Genomic DNA, 22705 nt, shown 5'->3' with positions numbered 1-22705 from the left:
CATTTTTAGTATTTGTGACTAGTTTTGAACAACTTGGACCCAGATTACTTCTATTAAAGGGAGTAGGCTCTTTGTCCCACTTTATGTAAATTAAAAACCTTTAGCCAATTTGTGGCCCAAAAAATAAATAGTGTAAAAAGCTGGCAGACAACATTTATTTTGTATGTACATTAATGGGCACTTCCATTTTTCCTGGAGGCCAGAATCCACTTTGAAATTCATGTTTGATAAATTCCCTGGCTTTCTGAGTAATTTAACCGTCTATAGGGCTGCTGATCCTCTGAGTGTATCGCTGAACCGTAGGGACTTGTGTACCATTTCTGCATATCCAAGTTCAAATATATGCTCAAGATTGGTTTAAATTTTAAGTTGTTGATCTTATTTCTGATAGATTTGTTAGCTTATTCTCCATTTCATTTCTGAAACCTGCTCCTAATCCTCAAATACTCTCTTCTTAAACACGTCTTTGCTAAATTCATTGATTGTGTTAGTAAAATGTATATTGAACGGCCGCCCTGCAAGCATGCTGTACTGTGAATTTTGCTAATGCCTTCGCTCAAAGACCGCAACAAGTTTTGATAACCTGGCTGTCAATTATCACCTGCCTTTTAATTTGTTCTTACTCTCGTATAGACTATTAGTTTCCATGTCTGTTGCGGAATTTCTTCGAATTTTTTCACCAGTTCGAATAGAATTTTACTGATTTTCATGCTACCGGTTATGCCGTATAAAATGTAAGCCCACTTGAAAGTGTTTATGTTTGTTTTTATAATTCTTGACATTTTGTTGATATTATGAATATTGCTTTTTCAAATAATGTTTTAAACTCCTTCTTGCTGATCGATAGAAGTCAGCAACTGACTTTTTCTCCTTAGTTCACTTTAAAGGAGATTTTTAGCATTAAGCAAGAGAGTTCCAACAAACGTTGAATTTAAACCATTTGCCATGTTCTGAAACGACTTTCTCTTTTCTGAGTCTCCAAGGACTTTAGTATATATGTATTTTTTGAAGCTGTGACCCTCTCAGTCACCTTGGACTATAGCTTGCATTTGTCTGACAAGGAGATTCTGGGTCGGATGGTCAATGGGTGGCATGTCTAGGGGAGAGCTGGTTCTAGAACCCAGAAACGTCACACTGCGCATCCCGATGGTGCAGAACGAGGCTTCTTTCTCCCCCAGCTGGATTGGTTTTTCGTGTTGTCTTTCTGAAAACAGCTCTTCCCATGAACTAGGTTTTAACCCACATCACAGGATATCATGTGTACTTCTGAACTCTTTCCTTCTTGCCCTCATCTGTTGGGGCTTCCCCAGCCAGGCCAAGCACACGTGTGGCAGGAGACCCTTTCTCTGCTTCTTTATGGCTCATTTCTTCTCATAAGTCAGCTCAGAATTTTGAGGCCTTACCTCGTTATATTTTTCTTCTCCGTGAGGAAATTAGTCTAAGGGAAAAAAAAAAAAAATCCATCTGTGTGGCCTGTTCAGCAAGACTTTAGGAACTTCCTCTCCTTAGTTTTCAGGCCCAACCTGACCAGCAGTGCCAGAATTCAAATTTACAGTCTCTGGGGCAACATTTTAATAGAGTTTTTGCTGGTGTTAAAGCTTAACTCTGGTGTTATACTCATACTCTACCATGGAGGTTTAACCACCCAATTTTATTAGCAGCAAAATAAAAGTATCAGGAAAATGAAATCGCAGTGTTTGTGTCTTGGGAGGGAGCAATCTTGCCCCCTTCTCCCACTGGTAATTTATATCTTCCAGGATCATGGTGCACGTAAACTTGGAGAGTGGGAAAAAAAGAAGCCATCTGAGAACATTTCTGACTTAAATGAATTATGTGTAGGGAAAGAATACCCAGCCCATATTATCTTTGCCTTTTAAGGAAAGAAAGCTTTGATATCAGGAGTATTTGAGACCGTTATGCACCCTGGACAAAGATTACTTTAGAGGCTAAATTAATAGATCTGGAACATGGAAATGAGAATAATGAATCTACCTCGTTCTAAAATTTTTTTTTTTTTTCAAATCATTTCTATTCTAAGCTTTTGGGCCTTCAGAAGAGTTTGGGTCCCATACTCTCCATGCTATTTCAGCGTGCCTTTGCTATACCGATCCCCTTCTGCATTGTAGACTATGTGTTGACCAAGGATGTTGATCTCACCTATGTGGTTTACATTTCCATGCTGTTGGATTCAAAATAAGAAAAGGAAACTGCATCCATGGCTCTTAAGAGCACTGGATGGTATCAGTTCAATGGTTGAAGATTGGTCAGGGCATAATTTCTCACTTTAAATAGAGATCCCTGGACTCACCCTCAGGGAGCCTGTGCCCTGGCTCTGTCACTAACTTTCCTAAGTCACTTCAAGCTCAGTGACAGTTTCCTTTGTCCATGATGTGGGGCTAATGATGCCCATGTCCTAGTTCTGTAGGGGGAAGCTGATGAAATAATAGGAGAAAGTGGTTCAAAAAGAATGAAATGTTCAACAGTCGCCCGGCCTCTCGGAAGGGCATGTCACTGCGGACTTTCCACCTGTTCCAGCACTTTCTCCCCCAGATTGGAAGAAATTATCGGACTGCAAGATAATATGCCAAGCATCCAGTTAAATTTGCCTTTCAGGTAAACAACGGATAAAAATTGTTTGTATAAGTATGTCCTACATATTGCATGGGGTATACTTATACTAAAAAAATATTTGATCTGCGTTTCAGATTTAACTGGGAATCCAATATTTTCAGTGGCTAAGTCTGGCAACCTTCTTGCCTTTGCTCTACAAAGCCTTCCCTTCTCTCTAGGCGTCCCAGCAGGACCCAAGAACCCAGCCATTGGCTGTGGCACAGGAAGGGGTGGCACTTGAAGTCAGAAGTCGGGTGTTCGGCTATGGCTATGGCTATGTATGGATCCACATTAGCGTGTGGTTTTTCTACCTGGGTGTCCAGCAAGTCGCTTGACCCTGTTGAGCTAAGTTTTAGCTTTAAGATGGACATTGGCACTCACTGCACAAGGCTGCAGTGAGGGCCCAACAAGCTGACGTAAGTGTTGGGGAAGCTTAAAGCATCTAGCACAGCAGTACCTCTGCGTGCCTTGCTCTGGGATGCGCAGCTGTCTATTTGATCTCTGTTTTAGGGATGGGTGGCCAGGTGCAATAAGAGGGTGGCTCGCTCAGGCATCTTTTCCAACAGAAAACACTGATACAACCTATTTCCCCCCGATTTAAGATTTTCTTACATCGGCTTCACACGCATGATCAGAAAAGTGTTTTTATTTGCTTTGTCTGCGGCTTACAAGAGCTGAGTTTCTGGTTCCATTTTGGGAGCAGTCACAAAGGTGCCCGGCCCCTTATGCCTGCGCAAAGCAGCGCACGGTTTGTGGGCCTGGCACCTAGAAAAGCCAGTCAGAGCCACCCGTCCCTGGCTGTCACAGTGTCTTACTCCTCCTCAAAAGCAACGAAGCACGCCATCGTCACTTCTAGGAGATGGCGGCAGGGGACCTGCAGGTGGGAGACATCCAGCTCTGGCTGCGTGTTCAGTAGCAGCCGCGGGAGGGCTGATTGGGCCAGGAGCCAACCAGGCAAGATGGCGGCAGGCGTAGCAGGAAGGGCTGGAAGCAGGGCAGATGTGGTCTGGGGCGAGGCTGGGGGCGGCTGGTGCTCCCCACCTGTGGGTTCTGCACTGGGGGTGAGGGGGTGGCCGCCCTCTGCCCTCTCTCCTCACTTGGGCATGTCCCTACCACCTGACACGCTCCGGTCTTTTCCTGGCTTCTTCAAAAGCCGGAGTTAACTTTTACAATTCCTCTCTTTTCCTCTCCACCAAGGCTTGTGTTTTCTCAGCCATTCTGGGCACTTCCCTTTCATTTCCTGGGAAAGGAAAGCTCAATCTGTCTTCTCCCGGCCGCGGTAATCCTCCCTGTCGAGCTGTGACTTGTTCACATCCACCCGTCAGATCCATCTGGTCCAGGCACCTTGTTGACTTTCTTATTGGCTCTTCCTCTCAGCTGCATTTGGCCTTCTGATGCTTTTGAGATTCCTTCTGCTCTGGTGGAGCTATTTCTAAGGTTTCCCCTGGGTCCTCTGAAGCGTCTGCTCTCTTCCCCCTTCTCCACTCTCCTTCCTGCACTCTCTTTGTTTGCCATTGTTATGGCAGGCTTTCCTGGGTAGAAAACCATTTTTCCTTTTCGGCTTAATTTTGCTTTATACTCACAAAAGAGTGCGGTTTTACTGTTCCCCACCCCCTGTGATTGATGGAAAAGGATATTGTACCAATTGATTGAGATAAAAAATTAGTGCTTCGCCATAGGGAAGCCAAATTAGCCATCAGAAGTAGGTGCATAGAGTATTTTAAGAGTTTTCTGATTAATTCTCATGACGTGAGACCTTTTGACACAAAGTTTTATGTGCTGCGATGTGGGAGGGGAAGAAGTGGCAACGGGTTATTACAGATTTTACTTTTACCTTTAGTTGATTTATTGGCCTTCTCTTTTGTGATAGGAAATAAGGACCTGCAGATCTCAGGGTGCCTCCTTTTGGAGAGAACAGTTCCTGTGTGTGCATTTTCCAGAACGCAGGCTCAGAATTTCAGGGACAAAGCCAAAAAGACTCAGAATAGAACTTTAGTCAAAATGCCTACAGTTGTGGAAACAAAACGGCAGAAAGAGGCCCTTCCAACTCAGATAGGTGTCACTCAGCACCTAAAAGTGACAGCTAATCAATTCTTTTATTGCCCATGCAGAAGGAGAAAATCCTAATTTAACAGAGTGTTGATGGCAAATAATTATTAACAAGAAACATTTTTGACAGTGACTCATTTGTTCCTATTTTAAAAACATAAAACCATGCTCTGTTTCTTAAAACCTGTTGTCACGTTCAAGGGTTCCTACTGCATCATTTAAGATTGAGTTTTATTACAATCTGCAGTCCAACCTAGTTTGGTACAGCAGCCGCTGTTTACTTTTCTGTTACAAAACCCAGCAGTCTCCGTTAGGGCATGTTGAAAATTTCCTTGGCTATCCTCTTGAATGCATGCTTTAAAAGTAAGGACTTTGTAAGTTGAAAACATTTGCTGATGGAAAGCAATGTTACATATGTGAGCCTGAATAGACAAACAGATGTATTGAATTCCTAGTTCCAGTTAATAGAGAAGTATTATGATGCCAGCACTGTGCTTTTATCTCGAAGAAGCTGCAAAAAACTTTGCATTAGTGGAAATATATTTAAATGTTTCTCACTAAAAATGCATATAGATGTGTTTGTGTGTGTGTGTGTATACACATTTACTTATTACAATTTTTTTTAATGGGTATTTATTTTTGAGAGAGAGAGAGAGATACAGAGAGATAGAGTGTGAGTGGAGGAGGGACAGAGAGAGAGGGAGACACAGAATCCGAAGCGGGCTCCAGGCTCTGAGCTGTCAGCACAGAGCCCAATGCCGGGCTCGAACCCATGAACCGTGAGATCATGACCTGAACCGAAGTCGGACGCTCAACCGACTGAGCCCCCCGGCACCCCCTTCACACATTTACTTATTGAGGTTAGTTTGCAAATGCCTTGTGTGAAATACCACCACAAATTATGTGGAGGGCAAAAGCACGCTAATACGTCTTGGCAATTTGGGAGAAAAAGCTCTACTGACGCTTCTGATTGGAGCTGTTTCTGACGGTTCTCTTTTCCATTTTCCGTTTGTGACGGAAGGTTTGGCAAATCTCTGTACGGCACATTTTCACTAATCTGTTAATCAAGTTTGAGTTCGTATGAATCATCTGGAAGCACATCAGACCCCTTGTCCAGCTCTTTGATTTGTAACCTCTCTGATAGCTTTTTATCTCTTCTGCTCTCAGGTTGAACCAGCCCAAGTCGTGAAGGATGCGCTGTGACTTCCTGCCCTTACCATGCGTTGGGGAGCAGGGGTGTGGGGAGCGGCACCATCCCGCCAGGAGATGCAGCTCTGCAGGTAAGGGGTTGCCAGTTTTTCCGAATCAGAAGGCACTCTTCTGGGACAACCAGGGTGGCATGGGATCGCCCGTTATTTTGCAAGTCTTTCTTGTGGATGTTCTGTGTCTGGGGCCTCTGGCTGTACTGCCTAATGTTCCCAAACACGAATGCAAGTCAGATACGCTCTACAGACACGCCAGGGGCACCTGCTTTGAGAGGGGTGATGAACAGATTCGCCATGAAACCCTTGCTGTCTGCCTCCGGGTGGAAGGCGGCGGGCTGGCTTTCTCCGAAGACTGCTTCCTCCTGACTTTTGGTTGAATTGTTGCGAGCAAGAGTGGTGCTCATTAGATTGGAGCCGAAAGGGACATGGTGTGGCACACTTTGGAGCGGGTGGTCTGGGCCTGCTGGCCTCAGTCTTGCCCCCAGAATCCCAGCCCCTCAGCCCCCCAGCCCCCGAGCCCAGAGGGGTCCCTGCGGCTGGCCAGCCTGAAGCATGGGGCTCGGCCCAGCAGGATGGGAGGGAATGACCCCGGAGAGCCAGCAGAAGGGGGCCTGGTGCTGCTCTTGTGCGGCCTCCTGGCTCTTCAGTGCCAGAGCCCGGCTTCACTTATCATCCCCGTACGAGGGCAGGAGGGGAGCCGGCCGCTGTGTATCGCCGTGATCCCTCAGGGGTAAATTTTTAGCTGCAGAATTTATGAGTTGCACATTTATTTGATTTGGCTTTTGGTTAATTTTTTTTCTCCTCTTGTCAACCTGACAATATGAGGGCAGACGGATGCAGTCCCTGCAGCGGAGGCCGTAAACGGTGCTCGGGCCGTGGCTTGATAGGGGGTTTCTGGCTTCGCCCCTTCACTCGCCTTCCCTCCTGCCCTTCTCTCCCCACCGCCGGCTCAGCAAGGCTCATGCGACCAGAACACTCCGCTCTAAATAAATAAATCCTGAAATAAATACGGGTGTGCGTCTCATTAACATTACCTGTCAAATCCCTGAGCACAGGACCCCAAATGGCCCCCTGGGCCTCCCAGTAATTTCTGTAAAGCACATAAAAAAAGATGATCAGTGGGTGTGTTTGTGGAAATCATTAGCAGGGTGGGGGAAGATATGCTTATAAGTCAATAATTCTTTTTGACAGAAACTTAGCCCCGGTTATGTGATGACTCCCCTTAATGGAAGGAAAAGACATATGGTCTGAGTTTTATGACAGATGTCAGGAATCCTGAAAAGTGGCAGAAGGAAGATCTTGGTTATTTTTTTTCCTTTTAACTGACATGGATGTATGGGACATTTTGTCAACTTAATGAGTGTTTTCTTTGGTTCTTCTGATCACTCTGTGGCAGGAGAATATAGTGACCCACTTTTCAAAGGATGGTAAATACCGTTGAAGGCAAAATTCATGTTAAAAAGTCTAAGGACCAGATACTCAATCTGAACTCCTAAGAATCACTCGGTATTGGAGTTATGCCGCATTACCTCCACGGCGTGTTAATCTTTGGAGCTTAAAAGTCAGTGCAGTGAGATTCATATTTTAGCCCCGCGCTGAAATTTCTGTAGCTCATCTGTTGTTTATTCTGGAGAACGTGGAGTTAGCGGTTCAACCAGCCGAGGGGTTCTCCAGCTGTTCTGCTTTCTGCGATTTATGAACGTGACCCTCAGCGTGGCACTCTCTAAAAGGTGGGGTCATTGGATCCCAAGAAACACAGTGAGTTGCCAGAGCAGAGAGGTGATATACCGGCTCACGTGAGGCTCTTTATTATTTCTTTGAAGGAGTCACATCAAGTGTAGTACATGTAGAATTGTGTTTCCAGGAGAACATTACCGGCCATCAACAGACAAGTGTAGACACTGGGTCCTATATGAGGACACATTCCCAACTTATAAGCACTGGGTTTGATTCGGGAGGAAAGAAGGTAGGGAGTGCAGTACTCTGTAATCATTCGTTAGTCCTGGAAAGGTTCTTGAAGGTACTTGAATTAGAAGGGAAAACAGCAGTTATAAAGCAGGCCATCCGTGCAAACAGCATGCTATGGCGGCTCCGGCCTTTGCTCAGGGTCCGCGGTTTCCTGGCCCTTGCCCTGACTTGCCAGCTGAAACGAACCCTACTTGGCATCAAGATGGCCTGGATTTTCTTCTTTCCCGTTTTTCTCTTTGGCACTGAAGCGATCCCAGCAGCTTTCTACCTGGCAACGCCTGCGTCGGTGAAGCGATGACCCCCGGTGTTTGATCAAGACTGGGGGTCTGAGTGCTTCTGGCTGCTTGGCTGGTCGGTGCGCTCACTGACTTGTGCAGACCACGTTTCAAAACTATTTCATTCAACACATCCGCTTGTGCCGACTATCCACATAGTCTTTTCTTTCTCCGCCTGCTGACCTCACGCCCCTGTTCCGGCTCTGCTCACTGTCCTCCAAATGCCTCCTGTCTAACTGTCTCCCCGCATCCTCCTCTCTGACTTCCTTTCCTTGGTCTACCTTCATTCACCCCATTCATTTCCCTTCCTTCTCTGCCTTCTCTTACTGTGTCAATTCCTGTCCCTCACTTCTCTGGAGCAAGGGGGGATCTTTGGGCTTGGATCTGGGCGCCCTCCTGGAGGTCATGGGGGGGAATCTGGGCGCCCTCCTGGGGGTGGTGATGGGGGGATCTGGGCACCCTCCTGGAGGTTGTGGGTGTGGGGGATCTGGGTGCCCTCCTGGCCCGGGGACTCCCTGAGGTGGAGGCAACTCCTCTGTGCCCCCAGTCGTCCGGGCCAAACCAGACACGGCTTTCCTGTTCTGTGGAGAAGCAGGACGTTCTGCAGAGAAGACACACTTTTCAATTGATTTTGAGCCCCTTCCAAGTGTGTTGTTTTCACAAGTGCCGTCTCTAGCATTTTGAGTACAGAGGTAGCCCTCTTTTTAGCAGCGAACAGTAAGACCGTCAGCACCCCACATTATGGGCTTCTAATGTCAGAATCAGGGTTACCTGGGCCATTCGGAGTAGGCGGTTTCAGCTGAAGCTTTCCATTTTTATGTGTGATTGTGCACACGCAACCACAAGTCTGGGGAGGAGTCAGAGTGGGGAAATGCCGTTTAAAATTTTATTTTCTCATTTTATTAGGGTTGCCAGTTCTAGGAAGTTTTTATTTGGCTTTTCGCTCTGCTTATTTAAATGTAATTTAGTGTGCTTTCCCAAAAAGGGCAACTTCTGTTTCCTTTAAATGAATTGTTTAATTGTCTGATGGAATTCTTTGATGAAAACCTTCATATAAGAAATGGCAATATATTTAAATCAATTACACTGTTTCTCCTGTGTTGTTAGAAACCATTTTTGGCCCCTAAGGTGTGGATCAGATTTTCCTCGTTTCCAGGCCAATGCATACATCTTGCCATCATATACATTTTCAGTGAAGAGTGGCTTAAATGATCTGCTTTGTTCACTGCTTAATTATGTTATTTTACTGTTCCTGAAAACCTGACACAAGGCAAATTTACATTACTGTGCTCCTAATTAGCCAATAATCCTTAAGGATTTGAATGATACATACCCAAAGTAATTTCCTTCTTCACGAAATATGAATTTCCTTGCGTCAGGTTAAGAAGGCAGTACCACGGCAGAAGGCATCTCGGTGATGACAGCCCTCAACATGTCTGTCTCCTGAGTCACACCGCGTTAAAAGCCACATAATGATTTCAGCAGTATCATAAAGCACATCATAGGAAATCAATAAATCCAGTATGCCGTTAGCGAAGATCTGCTCAGTTGTTCATCAGATGGTGAAGATCATCGTAGATGCTGCTTCTAGTTTTTAAATTAAGTCAGCTGTTCCTTTCTTTGCCTGTAATGCACACCCTGCCATATCTGCTTTATGCTTTTGGTTGGAAACGTGTCTATGTCCCCTGACGTAGGACCTACGTGGCCCCACGGGCAGTCTGTTGGCACTGGTGTGTGTTTACCTGAATCCTTCTGTCTCTGGACCTGGGACCGTTGTCTCCCTCAGACTACCACGTCCCCCTTTTCACTCACTGCTTTAGGTCACTACCAATCTCTGCCCCCTGCTTCTTTCTTCCTAACAGAACCCTGTTTGGTCCAGGTCTTCTTTTTGTCGTCCTTGGTGAGGTGCTTCAGGGGAGGCAGCCTGTATCTCCTTTCCCAGGGGTAGCTTCGCATTGGCCTAGCCACCACTTCTTAAACTGGACCATCATTCGTTGTAAGAACTCTTACATCACAGCTCAACACACATGTAAGTAGAAATGCGTATGGAGATATTTATATGTACATCTGAACTCAAATTTCATTAAAAAAAATAAAGAGTTGGGACCTTCTCCATCGGTTTCGTTACTTTCAGTTTTTGATGCAAGGTCTAAGCCAGTCACACTTGTTCCATTCACCCCCCTAGTGATTGTTTTAGGTGAAGACATGTGATAACAATTCTGGTCAATGAGAAGCTGGGGGGCTCCCATGAAAGATTTCAACTAATGATGAAGAGACTGTTCCTTCTGCCGGATGTTGGGCTGCTCACGTGTGACCGTGAGGTGGAGACAGGCCAAGGAAGGAGCTAGGTCGAGGACGGCAGAGGGGAAGAAGAAAGGCAGCCCGGACGGATCCTCGACTGTGTTGCTGTATCCATCAGTGCTCTGCCAAGCATTTTAGGAACTTGTGTCTTGAGATAAATGCTCCCCCACCGCGTTGTTTAAGCCAGTTCAACTGGAGTTTTCTGTTACCTGCAATGAAGAGGTTCCTAACCAATATACTTCCTCACAGTGTCCAGGAATCAACGAATCTGAGCTAGACTCTGTGGTGAGGGATGTTAATGGACTAGTGTTGTCCAATTAAAACAATCAGGCGGACTTGGAAGCCTTTTGTGTCCTGTTAAGTCGACTGAACATTTGTGGCTTTAGTGACCCACGCGGCTGGTCAGATTCCACCGACCACTGGAATTTGCGATTTGACCTTTGTGGTTTTGGCTGTCTTGTAGGTGACCCGGAAGGTCCCAGACATTCAGTCATTTATAATTTTGCTGAGCCTCACGTTTGGACTTTGTATGCCATGAAATGGATTTGGTGTGCCGTGAATTCTTGACTGATGAGCCAGGGTGACACGCAGCAGCTTTATGATGTAGCTTTGTGGTGTTCCTCCCTCCTTCGTGGACTCATTAATTCTTGAAAAACGACTCAAACTCATTTTCTCATGATAAAGCGTTATGTACCCACCACCGTCCCCACACTGTCCTCACTCACAGTGCTCTTTGTTGATGCTGGAAATGAAGAGGCAGTGAAGAAAGGAGGGAGGAACAGCTAAGGGACTGAGTTCCGGACAAAGTCAAGAGTGAAAGGCAGGGGTTAGGGGCCCAAGCCCAGGCCAAGAAGGAATTCCTTTCAGAACTTACATGGGGATGAGAAAGAATGTCCTAGAAAATTGTGGGAGCACCCCACCCCGTGACGAGGCTACTCACTGAAGGGGCCTGAGCATCAGCAGAAGTTGGGGGAACCATCTCTGATTGGGCACGGATTCCAGGTGAGCTTGTTGGAATTGGGTCCCTAGATGTGGGCTTGTGAAGGTCTTGGACTGTCCTCCGTGAATGTCAGGGGTTTCTAATGTGCAGCATGTGGATATAGACGGTGGAAGACGCTCTGCTTTATAGGAGATGCAAATCCCTCATTGTTGTGAAGTTACAGTGATCATTTCATTTGCAACAGTCTTGTGTAATGTGCATCCTCGTGGGCTTGTATAGACTTTCCACTTGGTCTCCTGTGACTCATCTTTGCTCAGGGACTGGGTGCTGGGTATATCAATTTCCATGGGGTCAGTGAATTAAACAATAATTTTTTTTATTTTTAAATTTTATTTATTGATTGGTTGATTGATTGATTGATTTAATTTCTATTTCAGTTAGCATGCAGGGCAATATTGGTTTGAGAAGTAGAATTCAGTGGTTCATACAACACCCAGTGCTCATCCCAACAAGTGCCCTCCTTCATGCCCATCACCCATCTAGCCCATCCCCCCACCCACCTCCTTCCATCAATTCACAGTTTATTAAGTGCCTACAGCGTGAGGTACTTGGCGGGTTCGAAGACACACAGGAATCAGAGGCAGCAAGAGGGGAAGTGAATCCTTTGCCGACAAGCGTGTAGACTGAAGATGTGGACCAAATTCTGGAGGCGGAGCCCCGGCCAGCGCTGGAGCCATGGCTGAGCGTTGCACACCTACTGTGCACTTCGCTGTGCACCTAGGCGCTAGTCAGTGCTGAGTCTGCCTCCGAGCGCAGGACAGACACCAGTGCTCCGCGTTACTGGAGGTGACGTACTATTTGGAGCCATACCTGTAGTGCGGGTATCTGTTTCAGAGGGGTGAACAGCTGGTGGGAGAGTGCCGGGCATTGGAAGAGGGCGCTTCCAGAAGGTGGGGGGTGTGGAAGAGTCTAGACTGAAGAGCCTTTAGAGGGACGCCCAAAGCCAACGAGATGTGTTGAAAAATGTTTCTCTGTGGTCTGCCAGAGACAGGGGGCTTGGTTTTTTACAGCGAGTTCTTAATGCTTCAATCATTTGTGTTGACTTCAGAGTTTTACATCTGGAATTTCTCAATTTGCTTATTAACACAGATATGTAATGCTTTGGTACAATGCCCAAGTTAATTAAAATTAATTAGAAATCGGTTATTTGATTGTGAACAGAAAAATTAGCAGTCGTGTCTGATAAAGGTAAATCTTTTCCTTGAAGAGTCAAAGCAGCTCTCCAAAGCACAGATTCCCCACGGGGCACCCAATCACCAGGAGAATTTTTGCTTCCTGTTGGGCCCCGACACCGAGACTATATGGTCATGCTTCACCTTCTAGAGGGTGCCCTTCCTCATCCTCGGAGGTGTTGGCCTGTGGGAAGCGGTCAGCTGGGGAGACCTCTTTCATTAAGCTCAGGCACCAATAATTTAAGATTTGTTGAAAATTGTTTTCTTTGATGCCTGTGTGTTGAAATTCCTGAGAAAACCCAGTGTACCCCTCGAGGTGTTACTTACACTGTAAAATCATTTGCTTTGGGGAGTCTTAGTTTACTTATTCACCTTTCTGAACTGAATTGCCAGAATCCAGAGTAGATAACAGTTGAATGTAAAGCATTCTGTATTTCATCTGAAGCTTAGAAATATGCGTGTGTCTGATAAAAAGCATGGAGTTGTCAGATTTTTGAAGTTTAAATCGTTGTCGCAGGATTGCTTGAATTTTTTTTTAATCCCTAAAGAAAATAATCCCAGCTAATTTGACTTTTCTCCAGGACTAAATTATAAGTGTCTTTAGGGCAGGAGAAGATCATGGGCTTTTTGCGTATTCCTATGGATTCTAGAATTTGCTATACGTTTGGTTCTTAGTGATGCATTGGTTAAAGAATAAATGTGGAGTTCAACATCTCAAACACAAGTTGCTGGCCCTTGTGTGATGGTGACAGGACTTATTATCACCCAGGTGTCCCAGGACCTGAATACCCTGACTTCCAGCCTCGCTCAAGTTCCCGGCACTTCCAAAAGTGACAACATTGTCATTAGGAACTTGAGTTGATTGCAGATGACAACAAACTTAACAGAATGAAACTTTAAAAGTTAAAATTGGCAAAACAATTGCTATTGACTGAAACGGAGAGTGAGTTGGAATTTGGAACTCAATTATCTATAAACGTCGCTGCTGTGGTACCTGAACTATGCAGATGGTAAAAATCTGTGTCTAAAATGTCTTGCAAAACATGGAGGTTTTCAGCATCATTTGGAAACACTCCAAGGGGGCTGACGATGTGTCCGAATGCTTGTACGCAGTCACCGTATAGCTGATGTGCAAAACAAGAAGGGATGGGGCCCGAGGAAAAGCAGGTGAGTGTGATTCAGAACGAAATCCAAACTGTGTGAACGCAACCCTTGGTATAAGGATTATCATTTTTCATTCAAAATTTCGGCAGACAGCGGGCAAAATGTAATCACTTTTCAGCATTACTGTACTGCATAAGCGTATTAGAAAAGCTCTGCGATGGTAATCATGTAGTGAACTTGAAACCACCCCTAATTAAACTGTCTGCATCCCCAAGCATTTTCCTGTAATGATGTCAAACCGTGTAGCAATTAGCTGTACCTCTATGAATGTAAACACTGTTTGTAAATCATATAAACTTAACCTGGTTTGCTTATTGAAAATCTCCTAAAAAGGAATTAATTAGTTTTGTATGTTTTGGAATTGCAATTTATGGGATCATTTTGGAATCTTTCACTGAAATAAATTAATTTTTTTTCCTTGCGATTCGTACAAATGGAATCTCGCTTGCGGGGGCTGCAGGGGATGATACGGCACAGTTTCCTTAATCTTCATTCTGTCTCTGGGATGGCCGGGGAGTGTGGCATTTAGGGACAGGGGTTTACTGAGTTAGCTCGGTTTTAAGCTATTTTTCTCGAGAGGAAGGTATATATCATCCGAAGGCTGCATTTTTCTCCGTGTTTTCCACTTTCTCCAGCTGGTGCAGAATGTTTCAAGGCTCATCTGAATGTGAAGTTTGGGCACCGGAGAACCCTCAGTGGAGCCACACGTCAGCCTGGAAGACACCAGCCCCAAGCTGTGTGGCCACAGCTCGAGAGCAATCACAGAATTCCAGGGAAGTGGCCAATTCCAGACAAAGAAATTGAACAAACAAAACGGGCAGTCAAGTGTTTTAACTCCGTGATCTTTCCTCCGCCGGCAGGGAGCACAAAAGAAAAGGCGCCAAGTTCACAATTTAGCATGCCTTTGTTACAGTTTTCTTGCGGAAACCTTGGGTCCTGGTGGTGGATGGTTTACCTGAGCCATCAGCTACATAGCACATTTATGGTTATTGTATTTTACAGGTTGATAGATTTTTATATTCTGTCCAAGTCAGGATCTTACACCACCTGGTTTATTATTTAGTAATTTACAGTGCAGTCAGGCATGTTTGGCTTAATGTAGGATAAACTTATAAATCTATTGTTCCTCCGCTTGCCGGGGTTGGTGTGCAATGACCTACAGAGCTGGATGCGTACATACATTTCAGCTCTGCTTTTTTCTTTGATAGGGAGGCAGGCAATAGATAACACAGTGACAGTAGCATCCCAGGGGACGGCAAAATGTGAGAGCTACACCACGTCAGGTTAGTAGGTCATTATTGTATGAGCCGTGAACCATTAATGGACTTCTATGCCCAGCTCAATCTGTGTCAGATTATAGCTCTTGGCAGGAGAATTGTTATCTAATAGCTAACTTTTCTTCCTCACTATCTTCTTATTAGTTCCTCTGATAAAAATGTGCACAGGTATATATTAATAGAGGGCCTCATTGGGGAGAGGTAAGATCTTGGCTATTTCCCCCCATTTCTGCAAACAATGCCTGTATGTCGACTCTGCTCAGGTAGTTCTTTAAGGGGACGCCATTTTTTCCCCAGTTATTTTGGGGCATCTTATAAAATACATAGCCAAATGCACTAATTGGTGCTAATTGATGCAGAAGACTCTGTGATTAATATTTTTTTGTTGATTGTGTCCAATGCAGAAATAGTGGCAGTGAAAGGAAGCAGTGAGGGGATTCATCCCCTCGGCTCCCACCCTAATCTTCAAACAGTAAGACCCTGGATATGCTTCCACAGTCTGGGAAATAAAGCCCACCCCTCGTTCTTGAAATAATACACCAAAAGCAATGACTACGTGGCACTATATACATCTTATCAAGTGTAAAAGAGACAAAAAAAAAAAGAAAAAAACCCATGCTGTTTATGGGTGACTGCCAGTAAAAGTATGGATTTTTAGGAAACATATAAAGGATCCCTGGTTTTTGAGTTATAGTGGAAAGAAGTTTGTATTGCATATCTGGGGCCTGTGGTAGAATATTTCCACCATCTTTTGGAGAAATAAAGGTCACCACATAGTTTGGTTCTTTCTTATAAGCCTCTTAGCCTCTTGGTTTGGGTGTGCATCTCCAAACAGTCACAGAGATGAGGAATTTCAAGATATTTTCCAGGAAAGATGACCATGTGGGGGACCTTGGGCTAAGATCATGGCCCCAAGTCCCTGTGCGGGGTTATCAGTTTTGGAAACTCTCTATCATGTTAGGAATGTGAAAGGATATGGATTACAGATGCTAGGGAGAGTCTTTTCACTGGACGGGCAGAAAGCAGGTAAGCAGAGCTGATGGTCCAAAGAGGGAGATGTGAAGGATGCTGGGAACCCAGCCTTGGTCTGGCTTTGGACCTAAACCATGGGCTGCAGGTGCTGCTGATGAGTGGGCTGGAGGGACCCTGGCCGGCACCTCCGGCTGCCACGGCTGTCACTTCACAGTGGCCGTGCCAGCAAAGGCCACGGATGGAAGCCACAGCTTTCATGCACAGACATGCCTCGGGGCACGGAGCACACCTGAAAGGGCTGTTAAAATGGGCTTCTGGACATCTGGGTGGTTCAGTCAGTTAAGTGGCTGAATCTTGATCTCAGCTCAGGTCTTGATCTCAGGGTTGTGAGTTCAAGCCCCGCATTGGGCTCCACACTGGGCATGAAGCCTACTTAAACAAACAAACAAAAAAAGATGGACTTCTAATGATACTGTTTGATAACATTTTCCTCTTTGGCAGAGTATCTCTATAATGATGTTGAGTACTAAATTAATACCCCAATCTATTCTAATCCAAATCCAATTACTCATTCCTGAGTGCATATGTGCATGTGTGCATGAGTATTTATATATAAAGGATATATTCTCCCAGCCCCCAATCTCCCCACAGATGGGCCTGGGATGCCTGATTCCCATGAGAGGTACCTGTGGGCTCTCTATTTTCAGAAGGCCTGTGACTGAACTGCAGGTGTCCTTTTCTACACACCCTTCTCACTCAACTATGGATTTTAGTTTTTTTTTTAAGTTTATTTATTTATTTTTGAGAGAGAGAGAGAGAGAGAGAGAGAGAGAGAGAGAGGCAGACAGAGGAGGAGAGAGAATTTCAAGCAGGTTCTGTTTCCAGCACAGAGACTGATGCGGGGCTTGATCTCACAAACCGTGAAATCATGATGTGAGCCAAAATCAAGAGCTGGACACTTAACCGACTGAACCACCCAGGAGCCCCATCGACTATGGATTTGAGTTTAATAAAATGTACCATGCAGTGGATTACAGAAGTATTCAATGCAATTTTAATCTTGGCCATCTTTTTCTCCCATCTTTATTTTGATATTAGTGACGCAAACGTCTGTAGGATAAAATGCGTGAAATGTTTTTCATTTAATGATGAATTCCTTATTTGCTTCATAGCTAACAAAACTCGTCATAATGTTTATTATAAAAGCTCTAATTAATGAACCAATCTTTATAAAAGCTAAATTTATACCCTAAATCTTTCATTAAAACTATGACAGGTGTGTGAGGAGGCATGTTTTCACTTTGCGATCACCATGTCTTTGGGAAGACACTTTGATCATGAATAAATTCTGACAAGGGACAAGACAGAACCACTACTCAGCCACTCAAATGGCTAAAATCTTACAAACTGACAAGGGCAAGTGTCGACAAAGACACGGAACAGCTAGAACACTTGCGTTGCCGGTGGAAGACAGAAACGATACAGCTTGGTGATGTCTTATCAGGTTAAAGATACAGCCCAGGAACCACACTCCCAGGAAAGAAAATGGAAACACATCTCCACACCAATGACTTGTACATGGCTGTTCATGGCAGTGTCATTCATAATAGCAAACGCACACACACGAAACACTGGAAACAACCAAACGTTCATCAGGACGTGAGTGGATCAACACACTCATGTGGTACGTCCATACATACCAGGAAGGAAGTGCTGATGCACAAAACAACGTGGAAGAATCTCGAGAAGCCAGGGAAAGTGAAAGAGGCCAGATACAAAAGAAGGAAGATACATGGCATCATCACTAATACGACGTCACTTCCACGCAATTCTAGGAATGGAACATTGTCAGAAAGCCGGTATGTGGTTGCCAGGAGCAGGGATAGAGGGGTGTGAGGCTGCAGACAGGCAGGAGGGAAATTTCTGGGCTGATGGAAATGTAACAACAGGACTGTGGAAACCTGCCCAAGATCATCCAACTTCCAATTAGAATGGGTGGATTCCCTTACACATAAATCATTCCTCAGCAAGGCTGGTAAAAGTAGACAAGACTGATTATTTAAAATCAAATTCCTCTCTTTAAAAATATGACTTGAAAGCCAGAAGCCATCCTGGGAAAGACTGATGGTGTGTCTAAACTTATCTATGGTGCTATGATGAAGTTAGAAGACACAGGAAGGGCTGGAGGAAATGATTTTAAGCTATGATTCATTAATTATCTCCATTTTAAAAGTAGTCTTACAAAAAAAGAGTTAAATCAGTAGAAAACCATCAGATTAGGCCATTCACTTCACGGAAAAACCATCTGTTGGAAAAAATAACATTAACTAACATTTGTTGAGCACTTACTGTCCTGACATTATTCGAAATGTTTCATGTTTTTAATTGAAATATAATTGACATAATAAGTTGTACATATTTAAAGTGTAAAATACGATAAGCTTTGACATATATATTCTTGTGAAACCATCACTATCAAGATAATGAATATATCTGTCACCCCCAAATATATCACCCTCTCCCCAAAAGGACCCCCTGTGATTCTTCTCTGTTACTTGTCCATGGTACCACCATCCCCGGGCAATCACTGATCTGCTCTCTGTCACGGTATGTCGGTTGCATTTGCTAGAGTTTTCTGTACATGGTATTATACCATATGTACCTTTTGCTTCTCTGGCTTCTTTTACTCAGTGTAATTATTTTGGGATTCTTCCATGTTGTGCATCAACAGTTCCTTCATTTCATTGAAAGGAATGATTTATTCATTTTGTTGCCGACTAGTATGTCATTGGATGGATGTGCTACGATTTATCTACTCACCTGAGGATGGAAATTTGGGTTGCTTCAGGTTTTTAGCTATTATCAATAGCTGCTGTGAACATTTGTGTACAAGTCTTATATGAACACATGCTTTTCTTCTGGGTAAATCTGTGGGGGTGTAATGACCAGGTTGTACGGTGGGCGTGGTTTTTGGAGAAGTTGCCCAACTGTTTTCTGAAATGTTTGTATCGTTTTCCATCTCCACGAGCAGGGCATGAGATGTCCAGTTCGTCCAGAATCCTGGCTCGCGGTAGTCAGCCTTTAAAAATTTAAACACACCGACGCGCACATAGCCGTGAATTATTGTGGCTGTCATTGTGTGAGCACCTTTTCACGAGCTTATTTTCAAAAGCATATCGTGAGTGACGTGTCTTTTCAAATCTTTTGCCTAGTTTTAAAAATTGAGTTTCTCCCCCTTATTATTGAGTTTTGAGAGTTCTGTATGTTTTCCAGCTCTACCTGGATAAAGTTCTTCATCAGATATATACTTTGCAAATATTGTCTCCCAGTCCATGGCTTCTCTTTTCATTCACTTGGCAGTGTCTGCTGCAGAAGAGAGACTTTTAATTATTACCAAGTGTATTTTATCAGTTGCTTTCCATGGATCATACTTTTGGTGTAGTCTCTAGGAAATCTTTTGTATCACTCAAGGTCCATCCAATTTTCTCCAGGGTTTTATTCCAGAAATTTCCTGGTTTTGGTTTTTTACATTTCAGCTTTTTCTCCGTTTAGAGGCAATTTTTGTATATAGTGCATATGGCTGCCCTCCCTCCATGGAACTGTCTCTGCACATTTGTAAACAATTAATTGTCCATTTGTGGGTGGGTCTGTTTCGGGACTCCGTGGCATCGGTAAATCTCCTTGTCAATCTTCATGTCAACACTACACTATCCTGAGTACCACACTTTTAAAATAACCCTTGACATCAATTAGTCTTTGACCTTTGCTATTTTTCAAAGTTGTTTTGGCTCTCTTAGGTCTTTAGCATTTCCATACAAATTTTAGCATCGTCCGTTTAGCTTGCTCATTCCCACAAAAACACCCATGGGAATTTGGGTTGAGTTTGTGCTGAACTCATTGTTCAGTTTGCAGATAGACCATCAGTATTCAGCCACACCAAGTCTTCTGAGCCCCGAGCATGGTGCAGCTCCACATTTGGTTGGGTCTTCCCTCATTTCTCTCGGCCATATTCTGTAGTTTGCAGCGTGCTGGTCTCGTGCATCTTTTCTCAGATTTCTCCCTAAATATTTCATATATTTTGGCACTAAGGTACATGATGCTACTGTTTTTATTTCAAACTCTGACTGTTGATAGAACATGGAACCACAACCGAGTTCTGTTTCTTGTTTTGCATCCTGCAACCTCGTAAATTCCGCCATTCATTTGAAGAGTGTTTGGTGGAATATACCAGATCGTCTAGGTAGGCACTCTGCAGATAGACAGTTTTGCTTCTTGCCTTTTGTTTTTAAAGAACAGTTATTTATTTATTTTGAGAGAGAGAGCGAGCAAGTGCATGAGTGTGAACTGGGGAGGGACAGAGAGAGAGAGAGAGAGAGAGAGACAGAGAGAGAGAGAATCCCAAGCAGGCTCCCTGCTGTTAGTGCAGAGCCCAACAAGGGACTCAGTCTCATGAACCGTGAGATCATGACCTGAGCCAAAATCAAGAGTTGGATTCTCAACTGGTGGAGTCACCCAGGCACCCCTGCCTCTTCCTTTTCAATCTGGAAGACTTTTTTTAAAATTTTAAGTTTTTAACATTTCTTTATTTTTGAGAGAGAGAAAGAGAGATACAGACAGAGTGTGAGCAGGTGAGGAGCAAAGAGAGAGGGAGACACAGAATCCGAAGCAGGTTCCAGGCTCTGAGCTGTCAGCACAGGACCTGACGTGGGGCTCTAACCCATGACCCATAAGATCATGACCTGAGCCGAAGTCGGCCACTTAACTGACTGAACTACCCAGGCGCCCCAATCTGGAAGACTTTTAATTGTTAATTTTTTCCTTGCCTTGCTGCCCTGGGTGGAACCCTGAATGCGATGTTGAATGAAGATGCTGGGCATAGACGTCCTTGTTTCGTTGCCAGTCAGGAGGGGAAAGAAGGCAATCTTTCACCAAGTGTGATGTCAGCTCCAGGGGATTCATAGATATTCTTTTTCAGGTTTAGGAAATTCTTTCTATTCCGTTTTTGCTGAAAATTTTTGTCAGATGATCTCATGGTTTTCCCCTTTTTACTTTGTCCATATGGTGAATGGCATTTATTTTCAAGTGTTAAAAATCAACCTTGCATTCATGGGATAAACCCCAATTTGTTATGTTGTGTTATCTTTCTGACACAAGTGTTTACATTTATTATTCCATTTAATTTTATGCCAACTCTATTTGGTACAAATACTATTATTATTCCTATTTCTCATATGAGGAAGCTGGGGCAGAGATGGCTTTGTTCCTTGACCAAGTCACGTAGCTAGTAAGAACTTGGATAGATCTGAGCTGGTGATCTACCCCAAAGCTGGAACGATTACATTCCAGGGTGCAAACTAGAATACCGCTGATGAATTTTCATCTGTATACATGGCCCTGATTAGATATCGTAACAATATGTGGTGTAGGTAAGGAAATAGATAAAACTAGACTTATAAACTTCTAGCAGGAATATGAGTTGGTAGAAGCTTCCAGAGGAGAGTTTGGCAATGTGTCTCAAAATGTAAACTTTGTGCTACGGAGATAATTTCATGCATGTGCAAAGATGTGTATGCAATGCTTTTCACTGTAACCTAGGAGATATTTTACATTTTGGAACATGTATGGATGAAATACTATGGAACTGTCATAATGATGATTTTTTTCACCTAGGTATTTTTCCACTTTAATAAATGCTATAAAAAAGGGCCGGTTGTGGGTCAGTGTATGTAGGGCAATCCCATTCATATAAAATGAATCTATCTGTTTATACCCATACATAGGGTCAAGAGAGAAGCCTGGAATGTGCCCCCTCAGTAAGTAAAAACAATACAGTTATTTTTGTATGTTGTGGGGTAGAGGGTGGGACGGGAGTGGTGCCAGGGCATCAGGAAATCGATGACTGAGAATCATTGGCACTTGGCTTTAAACCTGTAGAGTCGTTCCAGGGTTCTTGCAACTCTACACCCTTCATGCCAGCAGAGAACTCACTGTTTACAACTGATATCATGGTGGATGTTCATCTGTCTCCTGGGATTTTTTCCCCTCTTCCTATTTGCAATGAGGACAATGTGTGCTTTCTTTTCCCCAGTAGTCCCATGTTTCCACATAGCACTCTGCTTTCATTATGTTGACATTCTTCTATGTATTTTGGTTTGAGGAAATCATATTTTGTAGCTGGAGAAGGTGACTCAGTTGGACAACAGCATAGACCTGAATGCTTCTCATGCTCATGGCCGATTTCCATCGAGAATCTCACGCTTACTTTCTCTTTGGAGCCACAAAATAACGTATTTGTGAAATGCTCACCCTTGCTAAGAACAAAGGGAGTTCTGGGCATGCTATGTATGTTTCACTTTTGGGTACTTTAATTCCTTTGCCTCAGTGAGCCATTTGGTTTCTTGAAAATAGGATCAGCACCGTTTAATACCGTGGGGGGCAAAAAATCTTTCCCTCGTCTGCATCTTCCAAATGACTGACTACTCCAGGTCAGTCAATTTTTATCAGATTTTGGTATCTGAATTTCCCAACTTTAATCCAAATATGCTAGTTTGTTTACGTCCTCTAATAATGGGACAAAGTGGATTCACTGGGTGGAAAAACATGACTGAAAAGATTAGGTGGAATTTTCCAGCATGACTCTGCTGACACTTGGGTTCCAGGACGCAGCCTGCAGCTGGCTTTTGCTTGCCGGGGCCTCCCGTGGTGTTCTTCT

At 44.1% G+C, this 22705-nt stretch overlaps 1 long non-coding RNA gene across 1 annotated transcript in view; it reads left to right on the top strand.

Annotated features, from left to right (window-relative positions):
* Positions 1-21770: 21770 nt before the first annotated feature.
* LOC122202607 overlaps positions 21771-22705 on the top strand; it is a 72658-nt gene continuing 71723 nt past the window's right edge. Inside the window, exon 1 of the long non-coding RNA XR_006194760.1 lies at positions 21771-21806. This is a non-coding gene — a long non-coding RNA (uncharacterized LOC122202607). The remainder of the gene's footprint in view (positions 21807-22705) is intronic.

Source organism: Panthera leo, chromosome D2 (genome assembly GCF_018350215.1).
Source record: "Panthera leo isolate Ple1 chromosome D2, P.leo_Ple1_pat1.1, whole genome shotgun sequence".
NCBI classification, from domain to species: Eukaryota; Metazoa; Chordata; class Mammalia; order Carnivora; family Felidae; genus Panthera; species Panthera leo.
Note: the sequence above shows the minus strand (reverse complement) of the source record. Positions and strands in the feature narration are given on the sequence as shown.